Source organism: Salvelinus fontinalis, chromosome 3 (assembly GCF_029448725.1).
Source record: "Salvelinus fontinalis isolate EN_2023a chromosome 3, ASM2944872v1, whole genome shotgun sequence".
Classification (NCBI taxonomy): Eukaryota; Metazoa; Chordata; class Actinopteri; order Salmoniformes; family Salmonidae; genus Salvelinus; species Salvelinus fontinalis.
In genome coordinates, this window is record NC_074667.1 from 78,354,518 (window position 1) to 78,372,779 (window position 18,262).

Here is an 18,262-nt window from a genome sequence, read left to right on the forward strand (position 1 = left end):
CAGCCTTGAGGAGATTCCTTCAGTTAGCCTACAGCCATGAGAAACTTCCTTCAGCTAGCCTATAGCCATGAGAAGCTTCCTTCAGCTAGCCTATAGCCATGAGAAGCTTCCTTCAGCTAGCCTATAGCCATGAGGAGCTTCCTTCAGCTAGCCTGCAGCCATGAGGAGCTTCCTTCAGCTAGCCTGCAGCCATGAGAAACTTCCTTCAGCTAGCCTATAGCCATGAGAAGTTTCCTTCAGCTAGCCTATAGCCATTAGGAGCTTCCTTCAGCTAGCCTGCAGCCATGAGGAGCTTCCTTCAGCTAGCCTACAGCCATGAGAAACTTCCTTCAGCTAACCTATAGCCATGAGAAGTTTCCTTCAGCTAGCCTATAGCCATGAGGAGCTTCCTTCAGCTAGCCTACAGCCATGAGGAGCTTTCTTCAGCTAGCCTACAGCCATGAGGAGCTTCCTTCAGCTAGCCTACAGCCTCGAGGAGCTTCCTTCAGGTAGCCTACAGCCACGAGAAGCTTCCTTCAGCTAGCCTGCAGCCATGAGGAGCTTCCTTCAGCTAGCCTATAGCCATGATAAGCTTCCTTCAGCTAGCCTATAGCCATGAGGAGCTTCCTTCAGCTAGCCTATAACCACGAGGAGCTTTGTTCAGCTAGTATATAGCCACAAGAAGCTTCCTTCAGCTAGCCTGCAGCCATGAGGAGATTCCTTCAGCTAGCCTATAGCCATGAGAAGTTTCCTTCAGCTAGCCTATATCCATGAGGAGCTTCCTTCAGCTAGTCTATAGCATGAGAAACTTCCTTCAGCTAGCCTATAGCCATGAGGAGCTTCCTTCAGCTAGCCTATAGCCATGACGAGCTTCCTTCAGCTAGCCTATAGCCACGAGGATCTTCCTTCAGCTAGCCTACAGCCTTGAGGAGCTTCCTTCAGCTAGCCTATAGCCACGAGAAGCTTCCTTCAGCTAGCCTGCAGCCATGAGGAGCTTCCTTCAGCTAGCCTATAGCCACGAGGGGCTTCCTTCAGCTAGCCTATACCCATGAGGAGCTTCCTTCAGCTAGCCTACAGCCTTGAGGAGATTCCTTCAGTTAGCCTACAGCCATGAGAAACTTCCTTCAGCTAGCCTATAGCCATGAGAAGCTTCCTTCAGCTAGCCTATAGCCATGAGAAGCTTCCTTCAGCTAGCCTATAGCCATGAGGAGCTTCCTTCAGCTAGCCTGCAGCCATGAGGAGCTTCCTTCAGCTAGCCTGCAGCCATGAGAAACTTCCTTCAGCTAGCCTATAGCCATGAGAAGTTTCCTTCAGCTAGCCTATAGCCATTAGGAGCTTCCTTCAGCTAGCCTGCAGCCATGAGGAGCTTCCTTCAGCTAGCCTACAGCCATGAGAAACTTCCTTCAGCTAACCTATAGCCATGAGAAGTTTCCTTCAGCTAGCCTATAGCCATGAGGAGCTTCCTTCAGCTAGCCTACAGCCATGAGGAGCTTTCTTCAGCTAGCCTACAGCCATGAGGAGCTTCCTTCAGCTAGCCTACAGCCTCGAGGAGCTTCCTTCAGGTAGCCTACAGCCACGAGAAGCTTCCTTCAGCTAGCCTGCAGCCATGAGGAGCTTCCTTCAGCTAGCCTATAGCCATGATAAGCTTCCTTCAGCTAGCCTATAGCCATGAGGAGCTTCCTTCAGCTAGCCTATAACCACGAGGAGCTTTGTTCAGCTAGTATATAGCCACAAGAAGCTTCCTTCAGCTAGCCTGCAGCCATGAGGAGATTCCTTCAGCTAGCCTATAGCCATGAGAAGTTTCCTTCAGCTAGCCTATATCCATGAGGAGCTTCCTTCAGCTAGTCTATAGCATGAGAAACTTCCTTCAGCTAGCCTATAGCCATGAGGAGCTTCCTTCAGCTAGCCTATAGCCATGACGAGCTTCCTTCAGCTAGCCTATAGCCACGAGGATCTTCCTTCAGCTAGCCTACAGCCTTGAGGAGCTTCCTTCAGCTAGCCTATAGCCACGAGAAGCTTCCTTCAGCTAGCCTGCAGCCATGAGGAGCTTCCTTCAGCTAGCCTATAGCCACGAGGGGCTTCCTTCAGCTAGCCTATACCCATGAGAAGTTTCCTTCAGCTAGCCTATAGCCACGAGAAGCTTCCTTCAGCTAGCCTATAGCCATGAGGAGCTTCCTTCAGGTAGCCTACAGCCACGAGAAGCTTCCTTCAGCTAGCCTATAGCCATGAGGAGATTCCTTCAGCTAGCCTATAGCCATGAGGATCTTCCTTCAGCTAGCCTACAGCCTTGAGGAGCTTCCTTCAGCTAGCCTATAGCCACGAGAAGCTTCCTTCAGCTAGCCTGCAGCCATGAGGAGCTTCCTTCAGGTAGCCTACAGCCACGAGAAGCTTCCTTCAGCTAGCCTATAGCCATGAGGAGATTCCTTCAGCTAGCCTATAGCCATGAGGATCTTCCTTCAGCTAGCCTACAGCCTTGAGGAGCTTCCTTCAGCTAGCCTATAGCCACGAGAAGCTTCCTTCAGCTAGCCTGCAGCCATGAGGAGCTTCCTTCAGCAAGCCTACAGCCTTGAGGAGCTTCCTTCAGCTAGCCTGCAGCCATGAGGAGCTTCCTTCAGCAAGCCTCTAGCCATGAGGAGCTTCCTTCAGGTAGCCTACAGCCATGAGGAGCTTCCTTCAGGTAGCCTACAGCCATGAGGAGCTTCCTTCAGGTAGCCTACAGCCACGAGAAGCTTCCTTCAGGTAGCCTGCAGCCATGAGGATCTTTCACTGCCGGGAATTCACCTCAGTGTATGGACTAACTTCTGGCCATGGATGAGGCATGCGACAACATCAATTCAGACCAATGTCAAGCTTGGATTCGCCGTGCCAAAAGGTTTTTCCCGCTAACTAGCCATTTCGCATCGGTTACATATAGCTTAATGTGAAAACTGGGTAATCTACTGTAATGTACAGTACTGTAGCATATTGCTTTCAGCACTTCTAAGTGCGATTTGAAACACATACAGTATCTTACATTGTTTTCTATTATGATTAACTGCTAGTTAAAGCGAGTAAATTGAAATTATATCATGTTGTGTTTTGGTGATTAAACAAATCTTCTCATTACATTTTACAATAAATAAACATATATTTTGAATAAACTTATATTTTGAATAAATGTATATTTTGAATAAACTTATATTTTGAATAAATGTATATTTTGAATTAATGGATGTGTGGCGAGAGATGTTTACAATTCAAATGAACGCACAATGACCGGTTTTGAATGAAATACTGGCTACAAAATACTGGCTACAAGTGTGCCCAGTTTGTAGTTACGTACTAACAGTAGTGAACATGTATGACGTACTTGAACATGTATGACGTACTTGTGAAAATAGTACCAAAGGGATAATAAACAAACCCGAATGTGGTCTACTTGTGAATGCGTTCTCAACATTAGAACTGTAAAAAAAATGAACACATCTGATGCAAGAGACATTTTTAAATTACTTTTTTCTTATGAAATAGTCAATATTTCAATACATTAAGACATTATTAACATGTTTAATTTTGCCATCTACACATGTATTTCATTAGCAGTACTTATGTCTGTCAAAATGCAACTGAGTTGATATTTTCCTACATGGACATCAGATGGATCTCACTGTCACGGCCGTCGAAAGAAGAGGACCAAAGTTCAGCGTGGTGAGCGTACATTTTCTTTTATTATGGAATGACGCTGTCACGATCGTCGTAACAATGAAGAGAGGAGGACCAAGGCGCAGCGTGATAACAGTACATCCTCTTTATCTTCTTGAGGGCAGGGGGCAGCTTTTTCACTTTCGGGAAAAATAGCATGCCAAAATTCAACTGCTTGCTACTCATCCCCAGAATATAATATATGCATATTATTAGTAGATTTGGATAGAAAACACTCTGAAGTTTCTAAAACTGTTTGAATCATGTCTGTGAGAATAACAGAACTAATGTAGCAGGCAAAACCCTGAGGACAAACCATTCAGAATTTGTTTTTTTTTGATGTCACTGTCTTTTCAATGAAATTTTTTAGAGACACCAGATTTCTAATGGACATTGCTTGCAGTTTCTACTGCATCCACTGGATGTCACCAGTCCTTGGAAATCGGTTGAGGTTATTCCTTTGTGTAGTGAAGAAGTCGGGCTATCGTAAATGAGGGTCACATTAAGTACATTTTTGGAGAGAGTCTGTCACGAATCCCGCTTCCTGAGTCTGTGTTTGCCTGTGTTTCTGTCCTGGAGTGTGTTTCCGGTGTCCTGGAACGCACCCTGTCTGGTTGCCGGGCGAATTAGCTTGTTGGGAGATTGATGTTCACCCGCACCTGTATCCCATCAGTAATCTGCACACCTGTCCTGATCATCACCTCTCCCCTTCAAAAACTCTGACCTGACATCCATTCCCTGCCGGATCGTTAGCCATGAACAGTATGTTGTGCCATAGTATCAGACTCAAGTTGGATAGTATTTGTTTTGTTGTTTTTGTTTACGTATTGCTTGCCTTGAACTTACCTCCGTTTGTTTTGCCTTCAGTTACTCACCTGGATCATTCACCCCATTCCCGCCTGGTTGACAGAGGATTCCGCTACTCCATTGGATTCACCTATTTCCTCTCATCAATTCACCACCGCTGCCCGCTACGCCATCTGGATATATCTACCCTTTCACATTTAATTGTAAATAAATACTCACCTTCTTCCTACGCTCCTTGTCCTGGTCTGCTTCTGGGTTCGATCTTGAAAGAACGTGACAGAACGATCCGGCCAGTGATGAACCCAGCGGACCTGGACTCCGTTTGCCATGCAATCACCCAGCAGGGGAAGATGTTGGGACAACACAAGACGGCGCTATATGATATAGCGGGTTCGATCCGAAACTTATCGGATAGATTAACGAGTATCCAGGATCAGCTCAGGTTGCCGGTGGATCATCTACCACCTGTTTCACCCATATCACCTGCCGATTCGGGAGCGGGTTCCTTCCGTGAGCCCAAGGTTCCGACACCGGATAAGTACGAGGGAGATCTGGGAGGATGCCGTTCATTTCTTTTGCAATGTGGGTTAGTTTTTGATCTGCAGCCCTACTCTTACGCCACAGATAAGGCTAGGATAGCCTTTGTTATTGAACTGCTGCGTGGAAGAGCTCTGGAATGGGCTTCAGCCATTTGGGAACGACAGGGAACCTGCACGTCTTCATATCAGGAGTTCACGGGAGAGATGAGAAAGCTTTTTGACCATCCAGTCCGAGGTAAGGACGCAGCTAAACGTTTGTTCTCTCTTCGCCAAGGAACTCTCAGTGTGGCAGACTTTGTGATAGAATTCAGGACATTGGCTGTGGAGAGTGGTTGGAATGAGGAATCACTACAAGCGATTTTTTTTACCAGGGGTTGTCGGAGCAACTCAAGGATGAGCTGATCTCCTATCCAGAGCCTAGTGACCTAGATAGTTTGGTTACCTTAGCTATCCGGGTAGATAATAGAGTCCGAGAGAGAAGGAGGGAGAAGAAGTGGGGTCCATCTAATCAATCTGAGACTCGGTTATCATTCGGGTCAGGAGATGGACCAGAACGGGTTGATCATTTTCCTTCACACGGGATAAGTGGAGGAGTTCGGCCGCCAGATCCTGAACCTATGCAAGTGGGGCGGCACGGGTTAACTAAGGACGAGCGCCAACGTAGACGTGAGACCAACAGCTGCCTCTACTGTGGTAGTTCGGGACATTACATCTCCGTTTGTCCTCAGCGCCCGTTAAACTGCTCGGCTCGTTAAGTTTGGGAGGTTTGTTAGCGAGCCAGTTTCAACCTCTTAAGAGTTCTGTCAGACCTCGTTTTCCTGCTACCCTCATAAATAAGGATCAGAGTTTAGCGATTAACGCTTTCATCGATTCAGGTGCCGATGACAGCTTCATTGATGCCGACTTAGTGGAACAGCTGGGGCTTTCCAAGGAGCAATTACCGGAAGCCATTGAAGCAACCACTCTGAACGGCAGTGTTCTGGCACGGATCACTATGAGGACTGAACCGGTTAAGATGTTGTTGTCGGGGAATCATTCAGAGGTTATTTCTTTTTTCATTTTGCCTTCCCCCCATGTACCTCTGGTTCTTGGATATCCCTGGCTAAAGGAACACAATCCCTCGTTCGATTGGGTGACTGGAAAGGTAACTAGTTGGAGCATTGAGTGCCATGCTAACTGTCTCAGGACTGCCTGTTCTCATGCTGTCCCCAGTCGGGTCTTTGAGTCTGCTTCTCCTGATTTGTCCCTGGTTCCTGAAACATATCACGAGTTGGGTGAGGTGTTCAGTAAGCAGAAAGCTCAGTCACTTCCTCCCCACCGACCTTATGATTGTACGATTAAGCTGTTCCCTGGAGCTGCCTTTCCCAAGGGACGGTTATACAGTATTTCTCGACCTGAACGGGAAGCCCTGGAAACCTACATAAAGGAGTCTCTTGCTGCAGGTCTCATTCGTCCCTCGTCATCACCTCTGGGAGCTGGATTTTTTTTTGTGAGTAAGAAGGATGGCTCTCTTCGACCGTGTATTGATTATCGGGGGTTGAATGATATTACGGTCAAGAACAAGTACCCCTTGCCCTTGATGAGCTCCGCTTTCGATTCTTTACAGGGTGCTACTGTGTTTACGAAGCTTGATCTCATCTGGTTCGGATCAAAGAGGGGGACGAGTGGTTGACTGGATTCAATACACCTATGGGACATTTCGAGTACCTGGTGATGCCGTTTGGACTTTCCAACGCTCCAGCAGTGTTCCAATGTTTGGTGAATGACGTGCTGAGGGATATGATCGGTCTGTTTGTGTTCGTTTACCTGGATGACATCTTGATTTTCTCCAAGGAGCTTTCTAGCCACATCCAGCATGTTAAGCAGGTCCTGCAGCGGTTATTGGAGAACCGTCTGTTTGTGAAAGCAGAGAAGTGTGATTTTCACGCCCACACTACATCCTTTCTCGGGTACATCATCTCCAGGGGAGAGATCAAGATGGACCAAGAGAAGGTTCGGGCGGTTCGGGATTGGGTTCAGCCTGGTACGAGATTGCAGCTCCAGAGATTCCTGGGGTTTGCGAACTTCTATCGGAGGTTTATCCGTGATTACAGCCGGGTGGCCGCTCCATTAACTGCCTTGACGTCTTGCACCAGAAGGTTCTGTTGGACTCCTGAGGCAGACCGAGCATTTCTGGACTTGAAGAGTCGATTCACCAACGCCCCGATTCTCTCTCAACCTGACACTTCCCGTCAGTTTGTTGTTGAAGTGGACGCGTCTGATGTGGGGGTGGGCGCCATCCTGTCCCAGCGTAGCTCCACTGACGGTAAACTCCATCCCTGCGCTTTCTACTCTTGTCGTCTTTCTCCAGCTGAAAGTAACTACGATGTGGGTAACCGGGAGCTTCTCGCTGTGAAGCTTGCCTTGGAGGAGTGGCGTCACTGGTTGGAGGGAGCGGAGCAACCGTTTGTGGTCTGGACTGACCACAAGAATCTGGCTTACGTGCAATCGGCTAAACGTCTCAACTCCCGTCAGGCCAGGTGGGCTTTGTTTTTTGGACGCTTCAATTTTTCTCTGACGTTCCGACCTGGGTCGAAGAATGGCAAGGCGGACGCCTTGTCCCGGATGTTCTCCAAGACGGAGGAGAGTGGGGTCAAGACTGAGACGATTCTTCCCCAGAACCTTGTCGTGGGAGCCGTTACTTGGAGGATTGAGGAGGATGTGATGGCGGCCCTTCAGACGCAGCTCGGCCCTGGTAACGGTCCACCCGGTCGGTTGTTCGTGCCTGAGTCGGTCCGTGCTGCTGTTCTTCAGTGGTCCCACGCCAGCAAGATAGCTTGTCACCCTGGCGTTGCTCGGACTATGGCGCTACTGCGCAGACGATTTTGGTGGCCTGCCATGGGAGAAGATACCCGGAGGTTTGTTGCCGCATGTCCTGTTTGTGCCCAGAACAAGAGTACCAAACGGCCCAGCTCTGGGCTTCTTCACCCCCTACCTATTCCTCGGCGACCTTGGTCGCATCTGGCCCTGGATTTTGTCACAGGATTGCCCCCTTCTGTTGGGAACACGGTCATTCTGACCATTGTGGACAGATTCAGCAAGTTTGCTCATTTTGTCCCTCTCTCCAAGCTTCCATCGGCTACGGAGACGTCTGAGATCCTGGTTAGGGAGGTTTTCAGGGTTCACGGATTGCCCAGTGACATTGTTTCTGACCGTGGTCCTCAGTTTACCTCTGCTGTCTGGAGATCCTTCTGTTTGGCCATTGGAGCTACAGTCAGTCTCACTTCTGGATTTCACCCACAATCTAATGGTCAGGCGGAGAGAGCCAACCAGAAGATGGAGTCCACGCTGCGTTGTCTTGTCTCCTCTGATCCTACCTCTTGGTCATCTCAATTACCCTGGGTTGAGTATGCCCATAATACCCTTCCTTCATCTGCCACTGGGATGTCCCACTTCCAATGCCTTTACGGATACCAACCTCCTTTGTTTCCTTCTCAGGAAAGGGATCTCTCGGTTCCATCTGTCCCGACCCACATTCGTCGTTGCCACCGGACCTGGCATCGGGCCAGGAAGGCTCTCTTTAGAGTTTCTGACCGGTATCAGATCCAGGGGAATCGTCGTCGGATTCCTGCCCCAGCTTATACGGTTGGAGATAAGGTTTGGTTGGCTACACGGGATCTTCCTCTACGGACGGAGTCGAGGAAGTTGTCACCGAAGTTCATTGGGCCGTTTGTAGTGGAGAGAATCATTAATCCGGTGGTGGTTCGACTCAAGTTGCCTGCAACACTTAGAGTTCATCCCACTTTTCATGTCTCCTGTCTCAAGCCGGTTCACCTCAGTCCTCTGTTGCCTCCTCCTCCTCGTCCTCCTCCTCCTCGGATGATCGGAGGTGGTCCTGTCTACACGGTGCGCCGCATCATGGACTCCAGACGGCGGGGTCGAGGGTACCAGTATTTAGTTGATTGGGAAGGATATGGTCCAGAGGAGAGGAGTTGGATTCCTCGGCGTCAGATCCTTGATGACGATCTGCTTCGTGACTTCTACCGCCTCCATCCTGGCGCTCCAGGTAGTCCGCCCGGTGGCGTTCGTCGGAGGGGGGGTACTGTCATGAATCCCGCTTCCTGAGTCTGTGTTTGCCTGTGTTTCTGTCCTGGAGTGTGTTTCCGGTGTCCTGGAACGCACCCTGTCTGGTTGCCGGGCGAATTAGCTTGTTGGGAGATTGATGTTCACCCGCACCTGTATCCCATCAGTAATCTGCACACCTGTCCTGATCATCACCTCTCCCCTTCAAAAACTCTGACCTGACATCCATTCCCTGCCGGATCGTTAGCCATGAACAGTATGTTGTGCCATAGTATCAGACTCAAGTTGGATAGTATTTGTTTTGTTGTTTTTGTTTACGTATTGCTTGCCTTGAACTTACCTCCGTTTGTTTTGCCTTCAGTTACTCACCTGGATCATTCACCCCATTCCCGCCTGGTTGACAGAGGATTCCGCTACTCCATTGGATTCACCTATTTCCTCTCATCAATTCACCACCGCTGCCCGCTACGCCATCTGGATATATCTACCCTTTCACATTTAATTGTAAATAAATACTCACCTTCTTCCTACGCTCCTTGTCCTGGTCTGCTTCTGGGTTCGATCTTGAAAGAACGTGACAGAGTCACGTTTTGAAAAAAGTTGCGTCAGTTTGGTTTCTTTTTGTATTGAACACAGATCATCCCGTCTTCAAATTGATTATTAACGTTTAAAAATACCTAACGTTGTATGGCAAAAGTAGTTTGAAATGTTTTGGTAAATTTACATGTAACTTTTGATATACACTGCTCAAAAAAATAAAGGGAACACTTAAACAACACAATGTAACTCCAAGTCAATCACACTTCTGTGAAATCAAACTGTCCACTTAGGAAGCAACACTGATTGACAATACATTTCACATGCTGTTGTGCAAATGGAATAGACAAAAGGTGGAAATTATAGGCAATTAGCACAGCACCCCCAATAAAGGAATGGTTCTGCAGGTGGTGACGACACACCACTTCTCAGTTTCTATGCTTCCTGGCTGATGTTTTGGTCACTCTTGAATGCTGGCGGTGCTTTCACTCTAGTGGTAGCATGAGACGGAGTCTACAACCCACACAAGTGGCTCAGGTAGTGCAGTTCATCCAGGATGGCACATCAATGCGAGCTGTGGCAAAAAGGTTTGCTGTGTCTGTCAGCGTAGTGTCCAGAGCATGGAGGCGCTACCAGGAGACAGGCCAGTACATCAGGAGACGTGGAGGAGGCCATAGGAGGGCAACAACCCAGCAGCAGGACCGCTACCTCCGCCTTTGTTGCAAGGAGGTGCACTGCCAAAGCCCTGCAAAATGACCTCCAGCAGGCCACAAACAAAAGGACCATTTGTGATGTTTATGGGACATATTGGAGTGCCAACAAAAGAATTTCATCAAAGGTAAGGCATGATTTATATTTTATTTCTGCGTTTTGTGTTGTGCTTGCAGTGTTGAAATATGCTACTCCCTTTGTTTACTGTTGTGCTATCATCAGATAATAGCATCTTATGCTTTCGCCGAAAAGCCTTTTTGAAATCTGACATGTTGGCTGGATTCACAACGAGTGTAGCTTTAATTTGGTATCTTACATGTGTGATTTAATGAAAGTTTGATTTTTATATCATGTTATTTGAATATGGCACGCTGTATTTTCCCTGGCTATTGGCCGGTGGGACGTTTGCGTCCCACCTGCCCCAGAGAAGTTATTTACCGAAGACGAACACGAAACGAACACTGACAAACTATACAAAAACAACAAACGACCGTGAAGCTATAAAACGAAAGTGCAGACACAAGCAACTAACGTAAAGACATAGACAATCACCCACAACCTACCTAATGACTATGGCTGCCTAAATATGGCTCCCAATCAGAGACAACGATAGACAGCTGTCTCTAATTGAGAACCAATCTAGGCAACCATAGACATACAAACACCTAGACTGAACACTGCCCCATAAACATACAAAAACCCTAGACAATTCAAAAACACATACATCCCCCATGTCACACCCTGACCTAACTAAAATAATAAAGAAAACAAAGATAACTAAGGCCAGGGTGTGACAGACGCCAAACAAAACAAGAAACAAATAAACAACCGTGAAGCTTACGAGGGCTATAGTGCCTCTAACAAAGTCAACTACCCACAATCACAGGTGTGGAAAAAGGGCTGCCTAAGTATGATTCCCAATCAGAGACAATGATAGACAGCTGTCCCTGATTGAGAACCATACCCGGCCAAAACATAGAAACACAAATCATAGAAATAAAGGACATAGAATGCCCACCCAAATCACACCCTGACCGAACCAAAAAGAGACATAAAAAAGGCTCTCTAAGGTCAGGGCGTGACACTCACACTATAAAACCCTACAGAGGAAGTCTGCTCAGCCAATCTTACTTTCCATCAGAGCAGGTTCAGTTATATTTTGTTTTGGCAAATATTTAGCTAAATATAGTTTCACACACGATGACAGCGAACAGTACAGTAGCTCCTTGAAAACATTGGTTCCATAGATATGTCATATACAGTAGTTGATGGCGATGGTTGGAGACTGGGCCCAAACAAGTCAGGTCGTTGTTGTGAGAGAGAGCTCAGTGTTACGCCTTATGATGAGATTCACATACCCTGTAGGTATGGAGTTAATTTCCTGCCATAGGGTTCCGGTGAAGGCATGAAAGGAGGGCTTTATGGAGCTAGCTATGAGACAGCTAGCTAAGAGACAGATAGCTAGGAGACAGCTAGCTAGCAGACCGCTAGTTAGGAGGCAGCTATCTAGGAGACAGCTAGCTAGGAGACAGCTAGCTAGGAGACAGCTAGCTAGGAGACAGTTAGCTAGGAGACCGCTAGTTAGGAAACTGCTAGTTAGGAGACAGCTAGCTAGGAGACAGCTAGCTAGGAGACAGCTAACTAGGAGACTTCAGTGTGTTAGTAGAACAAGTTTGTGAACTCAGCCCCAGGACCAGCTGGATGAGGGGACTATTTCTTTGGTCAGCTCTTGGCATTGCAGGGCTTGGTAATGATAATCCTCTTTTTTTATTTTTTATTTTTTATTATTAGTGGATATTGGCCTAATTCTGCCCTGCATGCATTGTTTGTAGTTTTCCTCTGGACATGTAGGAGAATCGTACAGAACTCTGCATGCAGGGTTTCAATGGGGTCTTTGTCCCATTTGATGAAATCTTGTTTTGCAAGTGGACCCCACACCTCGCTGCCATAAAGTGCAATTGGTTCAATTACATATTCAATTATTTTTAGCCAAATTTTAATAGATATTCCAATTTGAATGTGCTTTTTAATGGCGTAGAATGCCCTGCGTGCTTTCTCTCTCAGTTCATTCACTGCCTCATTAAGGTGTCCAGTTGAGCTTATTTTTAAACCTAAGTAATTGTAGTGTGTGCAGTACTCTATATACAGTATTTTGTATCAATTGAGAACTTTGGTCTAATTCCATGAGATCTGGATCTTCTCTGGAAAATCATTATTTTAGTATTTTTGGGGTTTACTGCCAGGGCCCAGGTCTGGCAGTACTGCTCTAGCAGGTCCAGGCTCTGATGTAGGTCATGTGCTGTGGGTGACAGCAGGCATAGGTCATCTGCAAAGAGTAGGCATTTGACCTCTGATTTGTGGAGACTAACACCAGGGGCTGAGGATTTTTCTAGAATAGTGGCCAATTAGTTGATGTAAATATTGAAGAGTGCAGGGCTCAGATTACAACCCTGATGAAGGCCCTGCCCCTGGTTAAAGAATTCTGTTATTTTCTTGCCAATTTTAATGCTGCACGTATTGTCAGTATAGTGATATTGATTTATATTGACAGTATATTGATTTAATTATGTCATATGTTTTACCCCCTACACCACTTTCAATAACTTTGTAGAACAGTTCTGTATGCCAAATAGAATCAAATGCTTTTTTGGAATTCGATAAAGCAAGCGCATATTTTGGTATTATTTTGGTGGATATGCTTATCTATCAGGGTGTGTAGGGTGTAAATATGATCAGTTGCGCGATGTTTTGGTATATATCCAATTAGTTTTCTACTCAAGACATTGTGCTTATTAAGGAAGTTTAGAACTTACATTTATAATACTACAGAAAACCTTCCCCAGGTTACTGTTCACACAAATGCCTCTGTAATTGTTAGGGTCATATTTGTCTCCGTTTTTAAAGATTGGGGTAATGAGTCCTTGATACCAGATGTCAGGGAAATAACCTGCACTCAGGATCAAAATAAACAGTTTTAATATAGCCAATTGAAATTTTGTACTAGTGAGTTAGAACAGCTCATTTAGGATGCCATCAGGTCCGCATGCTTTTTTAAATTTGAGGGCCTGAAGTTTCTTATAGAGCTCCTGGTCAGTAATTGGGGAGTCCAATGGATTTTGATTGTTATAGCTTTTTCTAATCCATTCAACTTCTCATGAATTTGTCGTTGTTCTGCGTTTGTGTCAATTTGAACGGTGTTGAGAGTGTTTTAAAATGGGTTGTCCACATGTCACCATTTTGTATCGCTAATTCTCTCTCTCTCTCTCTCCTCCTGTCTCTCTCCTCCTGTCTCTCTCCTCCTGTCTCTCTCTCCTCCTGTCTCTCTCCTCCTGTCTCTCTCTCCTCCTGTCTCTCTCCCCTCCTCCTGTGTCTCTCCTCCTGTCTCTCTCCTCCTGTCTCTCTCCCCTCCTCCTGTCTCTCTCTCTCTCTCTCTCTCTCTCTCTCTCTCTCTCTCTCTCTCTCTCTCTCTCTCTCTCTCTCTCCTCCTGTCTCTCTCCTCCTGTCTCTCTCCTCCTGTCTCTCTCCTCCTGTCTCTCCTCCTGTCTCTCTCCTCCTGTCTCTCTCCCCTCCTCCTGTGTCTCTCTCTCATATAGATTATGTAAACAGATACACCGTACAAGGTCAGATGTGTAGCTTCATCTGCATCTCTGATATTAGTGCCCCTCTTTAGTAGAAGCACTAGACGTATTTCTATATCCTCACTGAACCCATCAATTAAACTGTAAAAAAAAAAAAATCAACCTCACTGAACCCATCAATTAGACTGTTAAAAAAAAAATCAAAGGACAGCTTCGGCTACCAGATAATTATTCATCAAAAGATAAGTCAACGTCAAAGAGGACTGCAGGGTTTAAGATACCACACCTACATTTGGTAGTGATTACAAGGCTGGCTAACTGGCTGACTGGCTGGCTGACTGACTGGCACAGTGTGTTAATGGGTGAACCCTTACAGAGACACAAAGAGTGTATAGACTACTGTACACATTAAGCGTTCACAGTAACCACCCTAATTCACCTCAGATCAGGCTTTACTCAACCTGAGGGAATATTAATAAAACACTTAATGCTATTGGCCGACTGGCTACACACTCATTGAATGAAGCTAGTATACTGTTTGATAATAGGGTCAACATACTGCATGCCAGACGTTTCATCGACCAATCACCAAGAGCTGTTTATAAATGGTGAGGTTAAAGCCTGCCAGTGTAGCAGATGACAGACATCCTGAACGAAAAACAGAAAACATGCCATTAAGTTGGTAAAGGAGCTGCCTATTTCCTTGAAGCTACTCTGTGTCGCTCGTGTCTTCAGCCAGTGGCTGCCTGCTATTCAACCGTTCAGCGCTCGGCTAAAAAGGAAGGCTGTACTAACTGACTGACTTATTTTGAGCTCCTTGCACAATCATCTCTAAATGACATGTATACATTATGGAGAAAAATCAAAGAGCTTTTCTGAGTCAGAGAACTACTAAACCTACAGCCCAGCAGAGACAATGACAGACAGCCACTGACATTCATTTTCACAAAAGAAAACTGCCAACTCAAGTATTTTTCATGAATCCTCAAGAAGTAGAATTTATTTATCTTGAGTCCTCGAGAAGTAGGATTTATTTATCTTGAGTCCTCGAGAAGTAGGATTTATTTTTCATGAATCCTCAAGAAGTAGAATTTATTTATCTCGAGTCCTCGAGAAGTAGGATTGAACAGGTGTCATATTTCTGTGTTGTAAACTGTCAATCACAAGTAAAAGACAAAAACCACTTACTGTCACATTCATATCCCTGGAGATAGTTAGTGTAGACAACAAATCAGTGTAAATCAAGCCAGTCATTGTTGTTCCGTAAGATGATAGTGATGAATGACATTAAACTCTTTTTTTTTTCTTTCATATAATGACGTTCACATGAAAACAATGGAATACCTAGCTATGTAATAATAATAACTAGCTATTTCCCAATTCTCCACCTTTTAACTTGAAGTGGTGCACCCTACGTATATTTAACAGCATATGATTGGTGTACGATACAATAGTACTTTGAGCATAGGTTATGGGAAATAGTGCTGTATGTTTCATGAGAGAGACCGGCAAACATAAAAAGACATGGCTACCCAAAGAGGAGCGTGTATGTGGTCACTGCACGACAGGGGAGGTAGAAACAGAGATGCACTTTCTCCTTTACTGTGATAAATATTCCTCACCAAGAGATTCATTATTCACAGAAATGACTACATTCATTCCAAATTTTTACTTATTAAACCCAGAGGAAAAACTAAAAATACTCATGGGCGAAGGAGCAATGGCTCCTCTTGCAGCCAAATATGTATTTGCCTGCCATAGCCTGAGGGACACTGAATAATAACATCTGCATAGTAAGCAGTAACTTACTTATTATGACTGTTATTGTTATTACTGTTATTGTTATTACTATTATTATTGTTGTTTATCATTCCAAATAGTAGTGGTATGGGTGGTAATGGTAATGATAGCAGTTTAGTGATGGTGGTGGTGGTAGTAGTGGTAATGATGATAGTAGTGGTATGGGTGGTAATGGTAATGATAGCAGTTTAATGATGGTGGTGGTGGTAGTGGTGGTAATGATGATAGTAGTTTTTAGTACCGATGTAATGGTGAAGATGACCGTTATTTAGTTATAAGTTAGTTATAGTTTATTTTTTTTATTTTTTATTACAATGTATATTGTATACATTGTTGCTTTGGCAATATTAACACAATGTTTTTCATGCCAATAAAGCAGCTTGAATTTGAATTTGAGAGAGAGAGAGAGAGAGAGAGAGAGAGAGAGAACTACTTCCTCTGGGATATCTGTAGTATCACTACACTGTCTGTAGTGGTGTAGGGGAACTAAAAGGTTATAATATATATATATATTCACACTGTACCACTTTATATTGCACACACACACACACACACAACCCAATAATGTAATTATTATTTCAATACGCAGAGAACTAGGTGCTTCTCTGTGTGTACAGTAGAATCCCTTGAAAGACGTAGTTTATGGGAAATAGTGCTGTATGTTTCAGATATGTATCTGAGCTTGCTGCAGTGTCATTTCCAACATATTTCAATGTCTATTCCAAGAGAAAACCCACCATAAAACCAGGTAGTTTTTGTCAGGAAATGATGGCGCTGGTGTATAGAATTGACATTGCATAATAGAGCAAGACAGGCAGGGTCTACTGCTTCCTACTGGTGGAATGTGCTGCTTATAGTTCCAGTGTTTCAGCTCCCAGCCAAGAATCGTGAGTGTGAGTGTGAGTGTGTGTGAGAGACAGACAGACAGACAGACAGACAGACAGAGCGGGAGAGAAAAAGAGAGTGAGAGAGAAAAAGAGAGCGAGAGAGAAAAAGAGAGAGACAGAAAAAGAGAGAGAGAGAACTACTTCCTCTGGGATATCTGTAGTATCACTACACTGTCTGTAGTGGTGTAGGGGAACTAAAGGGTTATAATATATATATATATACACACTGTACCACTTTATATTACACACACACACTGTACCACTTTATATTGCACATGCATACACACACACACACACACACACACACACACACACACACACACACACACACACACACACACACACACACACACACACACTGAGCTAAAGCTGCTGCTTTCAAGGAGCAGGACTCTAACTCGGAAGCTTATAAGAAATCCTGCTATGCCCTCCGACGAACCATTAAACAGGCAAAGCGGCAATACAGGACTAAGATCGAATCGTACTACAACGGCTCAGACACTTGTCAGATGTGGCGGGGCCTGCAAACTATTACAGATTACAAAGGGAAGCACATCCACGAGCAGCCCAGTGACACGAGCCTACCAGACGAGCTAAATAACTTCTATGCTCGCTTGGAGGCAACTAACACTGAAACTTGGATTGGATTTGGTTTCTCCCTCCCTCCCTCTCTCTCTCTGAATTCCAGGGGAGCAACTTTCTCTAGGGACGGGGAGGACCTGAAATTGCATTTTTGTACATCCTAGGTTTACCATTGGAATGTGATTCTGACGCCTCCGAGCGGTCAGGTAGGCTGTTGAGTGTTTATCCGACAGGATAAAAAATAAATAAAAAATGTCCCTCCCCACTTCTAAAACCAAAGGACTTTATTGACAATGGGAAACATTTGTTTACATTACCAAAGCAAGTGAAATACGGTGGGCAGAACCGAAAAAGGCGAGCAAAGAGGCCTACAAACCTGACTCAGTTACACCAGCTCTGTCAGGAGGAATGGGCCAAAATTCAAAATTCACCCAACATATTGTGGGAAGCTTGTGGAAGGCTACCCAAAACGTTTGACCCAAGTTAAACAATTTAAAGGCAATGCTACCAAATACTAATTGAGTGTATGTCAACTTATGACCCACTGGGAATGTGATGAAAGAAATAAAAGCTGAAATATATCATTCTCTCTACTATTATTCTGACATTTCACATTCGTAAAATAAAGTGGTGATCCTAACTGACCTAAGACAGGGGATTTTTACTGGGAGTAAATGTCAGGAAAGGTGAAAAACTGAGTTCAAATGTATTTGGCTAAGGTGTATGTAAACTTCCGACTTCAACTGTATGTGTCTCTAATATGGTCATACATTTGGCAGGAGGTTAGGAAGTGCAGCTCAGTTTCCATCTCATTTTGTGGGCAGTGTGCACATTGCCTGTCTGCTCTTGAGAGGCAGGTCTGCCTACGGCGTCTTTCTCAATAGCAAGGCTATGCTCACTAATTTGGGATCAGTCACAGTGGTCAGGTATTATGCCACTGTGTACTCTCTGTTTAGGGCCAAATAGCATTCCAGTTTGCGCTGTTTTTTTGAATAAATCTGGATGTTTATAATTAGCGGGTATCGGTCTAATTCTGCTCTTCATTTATGATAAGGTTAGGTGTGTTGGCTCCAGTAGGAGCCTGGATTTGATTGCTTTT

The 18,262-nt window shown here is 45.2% G+C and overlaps 2 long non-coding RNA genes across 2 annotated transcripts; both read left to right on the forward strand.

The window, feature by feature from the left end:
• Nucleotides 1-4,192: 4,192 nt before the first annotated feature.
• LOC129834952 (uncharacterized) lies at nt 4,193-4,696 on the forward strand. Its single transcript, XR_008756335.1, has 2 exons — nt 4,193-4,408; nt 4,528-4,696. It is a non-coding gene; the product is annotated as an uncharacterized LOC129834952 (long non-coding RNA).
• A 4,024-nt stretch (nt 4,697-8,720) lies between these two features.
• Nucleotides 8,721-9,598, forward strand: LOC129834960 (uncharacterized). Its single transcript, XR_008756337.1, has 2 exons — nt 8,721-9,310; nt 9,430-9,598. It is a non-coding gene; the product is annotated as an uncharacterized LOC129834960 (long non-coding RNA).
• The last annotated feature ends 8,664 nt before the right edge of the window (nt 9,599-18,262 follow it).